Source organism: Gossypium raimondii, chromosome 1, assembly GCF_025698545.1.
Source record: "Gossypium raimondii isolate GPD5lz chromosome 1, ASM2569854v1, whole genome shotgun sequence".
NCBI lineage: Eukaryota > Viridiplantae > Streptophyta > Magnoliopsida > Malvales > Malvaceae > Gossypium > Gossypium raimondii.
The window spans coordinates 43641724-43653077 of NC_068565.1; the positions used below are offsets into that span (position 1 = coordinate 43641724).

The 11354-nt window shown below is 33.5% G+C and overlaps 1 long non-coding RNA gene across 1 annotated transcript; it reads left to right on the plus strand.

Moving 5' to 3' along the window:
• The first annotated feature begins 2932 nt into the window (after positions 1–2932).
• Positions 2933–5067, plus strand: LOC128039749 (uncharacterized). Its single transcript, XR_008194248.1, has 3 exons — positions 2933–3201; positions 4297–4379; positions 5005–5067. It is a non-coding gene; the product is annotated as an uncharacterized LOC128039749 (long non-coding RNA).
• The last annotated feature ends 6287 nt before the right edge of the window (positions 5068–11354 follow it).

Here is an 11354-nt window from a genome sequence, read left to right on the forward strand (position 1 = left end):
CTGAATTTGATATACAAGTTACAAATCCATTAGGTCATAGTGTGATGGTTAATTTAATATGTCGTAATTGTCCACTGAAAGTGAAAGGCTATGAATTCCCCGCTGATTTGATGTTGTTACCCTTTCGGGAATTTGACATTATTCTGGGGATGGACTGGTTAATGAGGCACGATGCGGTGGTGAATTGTCGTGATAAGCAAATCAGTTTGAAATGTCAAACAGGAGATGTAATCTCAGTTGGGTCAGAAAATATGGGCGATACAGTCAGAATTATTTCAGCTCTCTCTGCTCAGAGATTATTACGCAAAGGCAATGAAACATTCTTGGCCTATATCCTTGATACTCGGGGTTCTGATTTAAAGCTCGAACAAGTGCCAGTGGTGAATGAATTTCCTGATGTGTTCCCTGAAGAGTTACCCGGTCTACCACCTGATAGAGAAGTTGAATTTGTAATTGATGTGATTACCGGAACAACTCCTATATCAATGACACCGTACAGAATGGCTCCAGCGGAATTAAAAGAGTTGAAGGCGCAGTTGCAGGAGTTATTAGATAAAGGGTTCATCAGACCGAGTATGTCGCCCTGGGGTGCACCTGTCTTGTTTGTGAAAAAGAAGGACGGTTCTTTAAGACTGTGTATAGATTACGTGCGTTGAATAAGGTAACGGTAAAGAATAAATATCCTTTGCCTCGTATTGATGATCTGTTTGATCAGTTGAAAGGTGCTGCAGTATTTTCCAAGATAGACCTTCGATCTGGGTATTATCAGTTGAAAGTTAAAGAGTGTGATGTGCCGAAAACTGCCTTCCGAACTCGATATGGTCATTATGAATTTTTGGTGGTGCCATTTGGTTTAACCAATGCTCCTGCTGCTTTTATGGATTTGATGAATAGAATTTTTCAGTCATATTTGGATAGATTTGTGGTTGTGTTCATTGACGATGTATTGATTTATTCAAAGACAGAGTCCGAACATGCACAACATCTAAGGATTGTATTACAGACTTTGCGGGAGAAACAGTTATATGCGAAATTCAGCAAATGTGAATTTTGGCTTCAGGAAGTTGCGTTTTTGGTCATATAGTATCGGTGATGGAATAAGAGTGGATCCAAGTAAGATAGCGGAAGTGGTAAATTGAAAGTTCCAAAGAATGTTCTTCAAGTACGAGCTTTCTAGGATTGGCGAGTTATTATCGCCGATTTGTCAAAGATTTCTCAATGATTACCTTACCGCTGACTCGATTACTACAAAAGAATGTTGAATTTATATGGTCGATTTAATGTCGCAGAGTTTCGATCGGTTGAAAAGATGTTGACAGAGGCTCCAGTGTTGACTCAACCGAATCCAGGCACTGCTTGTAGTATATAGTGATGCGCTCTCGAGTGGTTTGGGTTGTGTACTTATGCAATCGGGAAAAGTGGTGGCATATGCTTCCGACAACCTGAAACCGCACGAGAAGAATTATCCTACACATGATTTGGAATTGGCAATGATCGTGTTTGCTTTAAAAATATGGAGACACTACTTATATGGTGAGAAATGTTACGTGTATACTGATCATAAAAGCTTGAAGTATTTAATGACTCAGAAAGAGTTAAATTTGAGACAGAGACGATGGTTAGAGTTGCTGAAAGATTATGATCTTGTCATTGACTATCACCCAGGGAAAGCAAATGTCGTAGCAGATGCACTTAGTCGGAAATCATCATTATTTGCATTACGGGCATTGAGTGCTCATTTATCTATTAATGAGGATGGTTCTATACTAGCGGAATTAAAAGCTAAACCTGTGTTCTTTCAACGGATTCGGGAATTACAAGATGAAGACCCAAAATTGATGCTAAAACGACAGATGGTTCAAAATGAGTTAAGCTCAGAATACTCCATTGATGAAAATGGTATGTTATATTATCGTAATAGAATATGTGTTCCAAATAATTTAGACTTGAAAAATGATATTTTATCAGAGGCTCACAGTAGTATGTGTTCTATTCACCCGGGGAGTACAAAAATGTATTGTGATTTGAAGAAAATGTATTGGTGGCCTGGAATGAAACGAGAAATCTGTGAATATGTAGCAAGATGTTTGATTTGTCAACAGGTGAAAGCTGAGCATCAAGTGCCGATGTGGTTGTTTCTGACCCATTATGATTCCGAGTGGAAATGGGAACATGTCACGATGGATTTTGTATCTGGATTACCAGTAACTCCGAAGAAGAAAGATTCGATATGGGTGATTGTTGATCGGTTAACTAAGTCGGCACATTTTATTCCAGTCAGAACAGATTATCAGCTTGAAAAGTTAGCGGAGTTATATGTGTCTGAGATAGTGAGGTTACATGGGGTACCGATATCTATTATTTCGGATCGAGATCCGAGATTTACCTCGAGATTTTGGAGTAAATTACGGAGGCTCGGGCACCAAATTAAATTTCAAGATGACTTTTCATCCCTGCATGATGGGTAGTCGAGCGAGTGATTGATTTTAGAAGATATGTTAAGGTGTTGTATACTTGAGTTTGGCGGTTGGGAAAGGTATTTACCTTTAGCCGAATTTGCTTATAATAATAGTTATCAAACTAGTATTAAAATGGCACCGCTTGAAGCTCAGATGGAAGAAAGTGTAGAACTCCATTATATTGGACTGAATTAAGTGAATCAAACCGGTGGGAGTGGACTTGATTCGGAAACCAAGAAGAAAAGTTCGATTATTCGAGATTGTTTAAAAGTCGCCTCCGATCGGCAAAAATCATATGCGATTTGAAGAGAAGGGATATAGAGTTTAGTGTGGGTGATCGTGTATTTTGAAAGTGTCACCGTGGAAGAAAGTTTTATGGTTCTACAGAAAGGAAAACTCACCACGATTTATCGGTAGTATGAAATCATTGAAAGAATCGGTCCAGTAGCTTATAGATTGGCTTTGCCCCGGGAACTTGAAAATATTCATAATGTGTTTCATGTGTCTATGTTGAGACGGTATAGATCAGATCCATCACATGTAATTCCTCATACGGAAATAGAGCTCCAACCTGACATGACTTATTCAGAGGAACCGGTGAAAATTTTAGCTCGGGAGGTTAAAGAGTTGAGGAATAAACGTGTACCACTAGTTAAGGTGTTATGGAATCGACATGGATCTGAGGAGGCAACCTGGGAAACGGAGGAATTGATGAGATTTCAGTATCCGAATTTATTTCCAGGTACGAAATTTCGGGGACGAAATTTCCTAAAAGGGGGGGAGAGTTGTAATAGCCTGAATTTTTAGTGGTGTGAATGGTGATTCGAGATCACTAAATCGACAAACAGTAGAAAATATTATAAATTTAGTAAGTATAAGTTAAATGTGAAGTTAGGAAAATTTTGAAATAGTGAATAGTGTACTAGGAATAAATATTAAAATAATTAAAATAAAAAACAAGGTATCGAGACCTCAAAGATTTTAAACCGAGCCATAAATATTTTTAGAAATATTTATAGAGTGTCATTGAGTTGGTATTAAAGTTTCGTTAGAAAATTTTAACGCTTGGATAGTTAATTAACTAAAAGGACTAAATTGGGAATAGTGTAAAATTTGTTAAATTGTGATTAAATAGCTTAAGTGACTAAAGTGGAGGGATTTAAAGGCTATTAGGCCCAAATTATATGGGCTGGACGGTTGGGTAAGAAAATCAGCAGAATTTAAGGAGAAACAGGGCAAAATTGGAAACTTAACAAATTAAACATTTAAAACAAAGACAAAAGTGAAAAATCTAGAGATCTCTTCACAATTTATCAGCAAAAACGCCATAGGAGGTCTGGAATAAGCTGGTTTTTCATATTTTTGAATCATGTAAGTTTAATTCTTGATTATTTCTTCTAATTTTGTGATTTTGATACTTTTACAATTAGGTCCAACTAATTATTTCATTAGTTTTTGATCCCATGGCTGATTTTGAAAGTTACCATTGATTAGTGTTGGATTTTTATGATGAATAAACATGAAATTGAAGCTTTAATTTTGTTATATGATGATTTTATTAAGTAATTTTGATAGAAATTGATTTTAGGGACCTAATTGTGAAAAAGTTGGGAATTAAGGTTTGGTGTTGCGGTTTTGAGTATGAAAGGCTATGTAGTAGTCTAAAATAGTTGGAAAAGGTGTTAATTGAGAAAAATTAGATCAATTGAGGGTTAATTGAGTAGGGATCAAATTGTAAAAACTGTAAAGTTTGGGGTAAAAGTGTAACTTCGAAAATTAAAGGGCATAAATTGTGAAATGAATTCAATGCTGATGAATGAATAAATTTACATTTTAGATCGAGAACCTGAAACAAGTCGAGGAAAAGAAAAAGTAGCCGATTAGTCCCTGAACTTTTACAAATTCTGCAAATCGATCCAGGTAAGTTCATATGGCTGAAATTTAATGATTAAATGTTAATTTCATGAATTATACAATGTATGGTGAAATGTATTTATTGTTGAAATGAGAATAAAATAAAAATGTGAAAATCGAATAAATGATCAAATTAAGTGGAACGTCGGATTTGAGTACTTCTGATCAAGTGACAAAGTGATAAGTGCTATACTTATCTGATCAAGAAACAAAGTGATAAGTGGCTACACTTATCTGATCAAGTGATAAAGTGATAAGTGGTAGCTTCAGCTACACTTATCTGATCAAGTGGTAAAGTGATAAGTGGTAGCCTAGCTACACTTATCTGATCAAGGACAAGTGATAAGAGGTCATATGGCAAAGTGAAAGTGAAGTACTCAAATTTCCATGACCGTTCCTTAATTTTGATCAAGGATGGTAAGTGACAAATGGGCCCAAAGGAATTATGGTAAAAGAATAAGTAGTAGTGAGTTTATACCAAGGAACTCACCAAAGATTGTGGTTGACAGGTAAATTTAGTAATGGTGTATATTGTATAAGTGTACAAGTGTTTGGTAAGATTTATGTTTTATGCCTATGAACTTACTAAGCTTTTCTATAAGCTTACATGTGTGTGTTTATTGTTTTGTAGATTAACGTATTTATACATTCGGAGGATCGGATCTACATCAAGAATCACACTACCCGGATATACTCTAGTAGTTTATGTTAAGCAACTTTTGGATTTATATGGCATGTATAGGAATTGAAGTAAAAGTAAATTTGAATGTTATGGTTGCGTTAGATATCGAAATATATACATGTTTTAGTTTGAAATGGTTGATTGGTTGAACTTCATTAGTATTTAAATGAAGTAGATGAAATATGGAATTGGTTGTGATTTGAAATTTGCAGGAAGGTTAGACAATTATAAAGGGTTATATTGAATTTTTTAAAAATTGCAACGGAGTAGTTCTTGGACAGCAGCATTGATGTAACTTTTAAAAATCACCAAAAATAGTGGAAATAGAATTAGAAGTTGAGTGAGATATGAAATTAAAGCTGAAAGAGTCTACTTTCATAGGAAAGAAGTGGAGTAAGCAAAAGAATTATATACTTTTAGATATTTGAATTTTAGTGAAACAGGGCAAGAATGTTTTGAAGTCCCTGTTCTGACTTTAGAAATTCATTAAAATTGTACAGAAGGAATTTTGAGTTATAATTTATATGTATAGACTCCTTAATGAGTCTATTTTCAGTAGAAATAAGTTTAATCACCATATGAAGCCTTTAATAAGAGATAATTAAATTTTAGTGATGAGTGGTTAGGATAGTCGATTAGTGAAACAGGGGAGACTTCAACTAATAAACTGTACTAATTGGCTAAAGCAAAAATTCTGAAAAATTTATGGTGAATAGATATATGAGTCTAGTTTTATGGAAAATTTACGGATCTAAATTTCGAGTTTCGTAGCTTGAATTATAATTATTTTAGTGACTGCTGTACAGGAGGACAGCTTTATTATGAATGATGAAATTAAATTTGAAAGTAAATTTTTATGCCCCGAACTTTTAAGTTAAGTCAAGTAACGCCTCATGCTCGACTCCGGCCATGGTCTCGGGTAAGGGGTGTTACACTCGGAGTCGCAACTCTCTCGACAGTAGGCTCCAGGTTGATTTCTCGTTAAAGTTTTACATCCTCAAGGCAAAGGGGCTCAGTGTCACGGCTTCCATAGCATTAGTGTCGTGATACCCACGTTGAATGTTGTTTTCCTCAAAGTTGGGCCATTTTAGTCTCCCTACACCAGCTCAAACACCTTGTTAGGTCCCCCATTGCACCATTTTGTCAATTTGGGTCTTAAAAGGATTAAAACTAAACAAAAACATTTATTAATAGTGAAAACTGAAAATGAATAAAACTTTAGAAAAGACACTTAAATTGCTTGAGAAAAGCTCATTGAGTGTTTTGGAAAGCCTAATTTGACGTATTAAATTACGAAAAATCAAAAAGGGATCTATTTTACCATATTGCAATCTTTTTCGGGTCTTTTCCCCTATGAGATCCCAATTACTAATTCATCTTGAATCTGATCCCAACGACACACCTAAATATATAAACAACAACTCACTCTTTTTTTTTTAATTTGCATAAAGCTTATGTTCTTAAATAGAACCCGTCTTCAATCCCAATGGCAATCATATTCGATTTTTGAAAATTAACACTCAACCTAGGATAAAATTTAAAACATCCCAGAATACCTTTCATGTTTAGCACCATCTCTGTTGGGATCTACTGCCCTAAGTGTAGTGATTATATCTATCTATTTGTAATTTTTTAAACAAATTAGTTTAATAAAACCCCACCACCATCATTAATATCTTTTGTATATTATCCCCGAACAGTTTTTTTGCACTCAAAGAAAAATGAAAGAAAACATTAACTCATTTATTGTCTATTATATAGATCAATTTTTTGATAATTGGGGAAAAGAAAAAAACTACAGAATACTCCCTACATTTCAAATTGTTAATGATTGTGTTAGGTAAGTTTAGACAATTTAAAATTAGTATAAATGTAGATTAATTGTGTTATAATTACTTATATATATACACTGAATGAATCTCGGATGAAACAACATTGGTATAAAAGTTGAGTTTGGACTCAATTAAAAGGTAAATAGACATGTATGTGATAAATATATTCTGTGTAGAGTAACACATGATATTAAGATAATGTTGATATATGCCTTGGTACTTGGGAATGTTATAGTAACATGAAAGTTCCAAATCAAGTATAAGTGCCCATTTGAACCTAGTAAACATTTAGGATACGGTTGGTGTGCCAATAGGTTAGATGTGCACTTATCTTGTTAGCACTACGGTGCTCCTGATAGTACTTTCGTACTCATGTTAGCGCTACGGTGCTCCTGATAGCACATTTCTCCTTTTTGCACTACAGTGCTCCTAATTGAACATTTGTACCCTGTTATGTAATTCAGTGCCCTGTTTGTACTTCGGTGCCCTGTTTGCACTTTGGTGCTTCTGTATGCACATTTGTGCCCTGTTTAGCACCTTGGTGCTCCTTGATACTATAACCCGTGTATCCAAATCCTTTTACTATTATTCACCGAGATGTCTTGATTAAATAAGAGAAGTGATTGACTTGTTGATTGGAACAAACATTGAATATTTGGATTGAATTTATTGAAATGTTTTAATGATTTTCATGTTACATGAATATATGAAAAACTTACCTATTTCTTATGAAATGAAAAAACAAGATTGATTATGCTATGAATACTTAGTGATATAACTGTATTTTTGGTTTATAAGGTAAGCTAGTGCATATGTTTTATATGAACTTACTAAGCTTTCATAAAGCTTACTTGGTTTTGTTTCTTATTTCTTGTAGTTGACATTTTGCGAAACACGACTATCGAATCTCTTCAAAGCTCACACTATCCAGCATTAACTCGAAAGCTCTTTTGAAATGCTATTTATTGGTTATGTGGCCTGTATATAAGTTAAATGTTTAAGTGTTATTTTGGAATGAAATGATGTGAGACAAGTGAACATTTGTTTTATTTCTATGGTTCGTAAATGTTTATATATGTGTGTGCTTTATGTGGGTATATACACAAGTTTGGATGAATAACTATTATTGACCATTTGTGTTAAATGTGATTTTGAAAGCTGCTAAGTTTCATCAAGGTTGAGATGAATGTTTTGGAATGTATGCATATTGGTGATGAAATGTTCAGATAAAGTATGTTATATGTATAACATCTTGTTGTGAAAAGGTGCCTATGAGTCATATTGGTTAGAAGACTATGAAATGTTTATGTATGATATGTTTTGAGATGTATTAAAAATGATATCACGGATGAGTAAGACTTGTTGTTTAAATTTTGATTGCTTAGGTTATTAAGCTTGTTAAAAAGAAAGATCTATGTCATATGAATGAATGGCCTTAAGAATGGTTAGTACATGTTTGATATGATGGTTAATTAGTTTTTGTACACGTTGTGTTGCCATTTATGCATTACATGAATCATAGGCTTGCTTTCTATATGATGAACACTTAAAATGACACATATTTATCCCACACGGCCTAGCATACGAGTGTGTGCCTCACACGGGCTGGCCACATGCCCATGTGGATATTGCAGGTTTAATCATATTCGGATTACACAGTCACACATGGCCATGTAACATATGCACACACGGGCACAACCTTTCACATAGCCTGGCCACACGGTAGTATGACTCATGTTTTCATGTTTACCCTATTTTGTTGCAAAATTTTTAATTTGGTACTTATTTAATCTCGAACTTGTTTTAGAGCTCTCAAAAGCTTGATTGGGACCCGAATTAGTTTGTCAATAATGTTTTATATGGATTATGAAATGAAAAATTAATTTTTAAGCCAAAATTGTATGTGATTATCTTTGTTTACTATAGTGACATCTCGTGGCTCGGGTCTGGTGATCGGACCAGGTATGGGGTGTTACAACTAAGGATGGAAAACCCTAGTTTATTTAATTAGGGTTGTCACCCCACCTAATCCTAGTTAGACTAGGAGTTTGTTTTCTATTGAAATAGACTTCTACAATTCAATAAGAGTTTCACCTCTTCTCCTTATAAATAGATGATATCGGTAGGGATAAATACACAACTTTAAGATATTTTTATTCTACCTGAAAATAGTGATAATTTATTTTCTAAGTATAAATTCTATTTTCCAGAATAACAATTTTGTCGGTTTCTATTGAGAGATATTTTGCTTTCACATTGAAAGTAAAATAAACAATTTATGGTTCTGTGTTTGATTCGAATCGTTCTAGCCCACACTCGAAGCAATTCGTGGTACGAGAATAGCGAAGAAGGTCGTTCGGTTGAAAACCAGGAATGACTAAAAATAAAGGTGTGATTTCGGCAAAGAGTTTATTGCTATAAATATTACAAACCGACTCAATTTTCAAAATTTTTACTTCCCACTATGCAAGAAAACTATTTTCAAACTAGATTTTTTCCAACAAGCTCCATTTCTACTATGATTTCTAACTTATCTCTACTATTGCTCGCTCTTCCTATTAACTCTTTTTCTTTTCCTTCCAAATTGACCTTTGGCCCACCCTTACTCAAGTTTAAGACTTCTTTAGTTCCATCACCTTCATTCCTCCTTCCATTCAACATATTTCTATCAAATTTCCTCTAATAAGTCGTTCTTCCATTGAAACAACCTTTCAAAACACTTATTTTGAAGCTAAATATTCAAAACCAATTTTGCTAATAACACGTCTAGCATCTACCTTTTGTGCAAACATTACAAATCTGAACCTAACACCCTTTTTATTATGTTTTGCTGGATTGAAAGAACCCACCACTTTCCCATAGAGTTCAAAGACTTTCCACAATCCTTTCTAATGGAATTTAAGTGGGATACTAAAAAATACAACATCGTCGCCATGCTTTTTTTTCCAAGTTTTTTGCCAATTGCACCTTAAAGAAAAGATGATGGAGTGTCTGCCTTATTTTGATTGGGAATTTTTTTACTAAATCTGTTTGGACCTTAATTTGATGAATGTCGGTGTTTGTTAGCAACCCATTATTGAAGACTAAATATGTTAGAATCAAGCCAAGTAAGGATCAAATTGAAGACTTTCAATACAATCAAAGTTCCCTTAAATAAAAGATTTGATCTTCAAAGGAGTTTGGCTACTAGAAAACCTCTTCCATTATTGAATATTGAAAACCTTTTAAGGTGGTTATTTATAAGATTATGTTATTGTAATTCAACAAGCCTATTTACTTGTATATATATTGAAAGACTTGTTTAGGTTAAAAGCATGAATTGAGAAAGGATTATACCTGTTCAATTAGAAAGTGTTTTATTGTGTGCAAATTTTGTAAGTAAACTGAATTAAGTCAATTAGTTTACAACTAAGCTTTAAGGAGGAAAGTCTTAAAGGGAGAATATCTAGCTTGAAGTATAGGAGTGAGATTGCCTTTAGAGGGAGAATTATCTAAGTTGCTACTTGGTGAATGGGTTGAACTTCAATCATACGTACTTGTTGAATATAATGAATTAATTCTTTGGATAAAATTTATTAGTTGTAAAAAAAATTCGAACTATATAAATCATTTTCTGGTATTCATCTTTTTTCTTTCTTTCTTTCTTTTTACGGTTAGAACTTAATAAATATCTAATTTTTCTTTTAAAGATAACACAATCAACTATATAAAAATTTCTTGCCTTTTAACTTCAATTACTTCCCAAATCTATTTTGCTAATAGTTTAATATACTCATATAAACCAAACATTTGGATTTGTCTTTTAGATTCATGGCATCTTTGAATGCTATTTTTGAACATGAGATTCGAAATGTGTCATGTAATACGTTTAAATAGATTTGACTCTAGTTGTTTAATGTTCATATTCATAGAAATAGGAATTTGGAGCCCTATTTTAGGCTTCTGGATATTAGAATGTCATTTCCAAATCTGGGGTTCCAAATATGTCATGCAATACGTTCAACTGAAATGACTATTAATCATATATACATATAAATTAAGGTAATGATGGTCTCATCATATAATATATTGAATCAATTCCAATAAATATATAGTTTTTTTTTAAATTCGAGTATATATATATATATATTCGTGCATTGATCATAGCATATCTCACCAACAGCATTGACGACAGGCTGCTAATCATTCACATGGAAAGGTCCCAAAAACATTGCTTAAACCAACAATGTTCATATTCATGGAGATGTACCCTTCTGGGGCCATAAAAGAAATGGGTTCATATGTCAGCTGTCAAGGAAAAAATCAGAAATAAAAAGGCACCAACTGGTCACGTTGAATTAATTACATGTAAAATATTTTACAAATCCATAACCATTCAACAAATATAAATAAATATTTAATTTTATATTTAATTTTTAATAACCTAAAATCACTAAACTATGGGTGAGTTTTCGTTTTGGTCTTGAA